Below are 2,805 nucleotides of genomic sequence, written 5' to 3' on the forward strand. Positions count from 1 at the left end.
GAATCCTATGGGTAATATCTTCAATTCAATTCCTTATCGTCTTCTTTATAATTCAAGCATTTACAATTGTCTCTATCTGTTAAATATTAATTGTTGTATATGCTATCATCTTAAATTGATGCTAACGTACTTGAGATTCGCCATTTATTAGTGAATTCGACAATCACATCTCTCGCAGCTCAGTCAATTCAAATTCTTTTGTTAACAAATAGACTAAATTTGCATTATATACGAACTCTAATTTATATGCATTGAAGTTGTCTTTGTGAAGTATGAGCATGTAAATAATACTTAGTTTATAAAGATTAATAAAATAACACTAAGCATATTGTTTATCCTTAAAATAATATAGTTGAATTTATTCGTGGTTTCTAGACAAATGAATTAATTCGATCCTAAAATAATGAAATAATTGAAGAAATATGTAACACTTAGCAAGACGAAAAAGTAGAAATAATGATTCCGGTGACGAGTCCTCCGGACGCAACAGTAATAAGAACAAAAAGTAAGAAGATAAAATTGTATAGAGCTTTGAATAGATTTAGTATCAGTTTACCAGAAAATTTGTGTCTTTTACAATGATAACAGAGCTCACTATTTATAGCTACATCTAGGAAACAACGTCCTAGGATCGTGCCCTTCTTTAATGTCAATTATGAAGGCCATTGATGAAGGTGTAACAGTGAGCATAAATGACAAATTCTTTGTAACGGGCAGTACACTCAATGCTGTGAAATATTCTTCATTAATGCCACCGGACAAAGGTATTTAGTGTCTCTTTATGAGTGTCATTCCTTTCGGTACCAAACGGGACAATTGCCTTCGGTTTCACGTGTCATTCTTTTAAGCGGTCATCTGGCATAACATATTTTACCCCATACAGATAGGCCCCCTGCTTTCAAGTGACATAACTTTGTGTCACCTGGAAGTTGGTAGAAATGCTCTTTTGGAAGGAATTACTATGATTCTTTATGAAAGGCTTCTGACGATTGATTAGACGCACGTCTCTTCGCATTTAATGTCATGAACACGCGTCATCCCACGATTCAACATAGATTTTGCTGATTATCGAGGTAATCATGAACGTGAATTTAGCCACCTAAACATTTACTTATACGCATCAATCTTCTTCACTCATCCTCCATAACTTTCCAAGCTTTCTATAATCTTCTTTATTGTTCTTCAACCTTTCTTTAGCTCCTTCAAACGGAAAAGCTTTTCTTTCGTCCAAATGGCCTCTTTTTCAAAGAACACCAGCTTTTCAAAGAGCAAGAGTAAAGCCGAGGATGCCGCTCCTCCAATAGTGGATTCCATTATCCCTAGAAGTCTTGTTACAACAAAAGACTTCGAAGAGAAATTCCCTTCAGTTATCCCTCACACGTGGGCCATTGGTAGATACCTTTCTTCCATCCGTCCTTCTAGTATTTCTATTGTGAATGAAGATTGCCGCTGCCATGATTTGGACATTGTTGCTCCTGATCTAACAAAGTGGGTTACCTTACCCAGGGAGGGTTTTACATATTTTTAGATGTATCCCTTTACTTTGGGTGTGTTCTCTTTGAGTGGAGAGCTTGACTCTATTATTACGGAGTTCTGCCTCCGCTACCAGGTGTGTTTGGCACAAGTAAGTCCTTCTGTCTGGAGGACGATTACTTATCTTTAGCATTTGTGTTAAGAGACGGGAAAGGAGCTATCTTTAGCTCATGTGATGAATCTCTATTCCCCCAAAATCTTCCGCGGGGAATGATACATTTCCGCAAATACGGCCACCATACTCTATTATCTAGCATGGATGATGATAACGATTGTGGGTGGATGTAACGGTTCGTTGTAGTTGCCACTAGTGACATCATCCCGGCAACGGCTTCATCCTTTCTGGAAGTGTGGAATCTCACTCGTAAGCTCCTTGTTTAATATTTATTTTATTAGGGATTTTTCCATATCCGTATTGATCCTCCATCCTTCGCCTGTTTCAACAACTTGATGGGTTCCACCTAGGGTTGAAGGCTTGGACCAGTGGGTCCAGAAAATCTTGGACATCACTACGCCCGAAACCCCACATGAAAGAACTGGCCCTCAAATATAGGTGAAAGGCCAAAAATCATGGTAACTTAAACTCATTTTGTTTGAGCATTTTACGTGAAGAAATTGATTGATCTGTTCTTGGCGAGCGCAAAACACACACATAAATATGCTCGCTAGTTGAATATAGTATAATATAATATTGTATCCACATGTATTGGATTTAAATAGTGTTCTTGTAGTTTCTAGCTTGATTGCTATCCAAGATAATCAACAATTGAGATTTATATGATTACGAACTAAAATTAACTAAGAATCTATTGTTATTGACTAATGATAATCGAACAAGAAGCAAGCAAAGAAGGTTATTAGTGGGAGAAAATAGGATTTTGATAGGATAGGTACAAGATGATTGTTTGGGATCTAGCTCTAGATATTTTACTTCTAATGTTCAAGTGAGTCTCTTGAATTCACTCAATTATTAGTTCAACGTTTAGTATAAAACTAAGTTAAGCTCGGTGAAGATATACAAGAATTCGTAGTGGATTGGTCCTTAGGAGAACCTCTCTCGATTATCCTCCTAACTAGGTTTAATCAACAATTTAACTAGCCTCTTCCGATTGTTAAGAAGAATTAATGAATTCAACTAACAAAGTAATGCAAAGATATACAAGTTATGCCTCTCTCGATTACATGAACAAGTGAATACAGATGCAACATTTAAATCATCCAAAATGATTCAATACATACAACTAGAGTTATAATCCATAAACAAATATCAAT

The sequence above is a fragment of the Nicotiana sylvestris genome, chromosome 12 (assembly GCF_000393655.2).
Source record: "Nicotiana sylvestris chromosome 12, ASM39365v2, whole genome shotgun sequence".
Classification (NCBI taxonomy): Eukaryota; Viridiplantae; Streptophyta; class Magnoliopsida; order Solanales; family Solanaceae; genus Nicotiana; species Nicotiana sylvestris.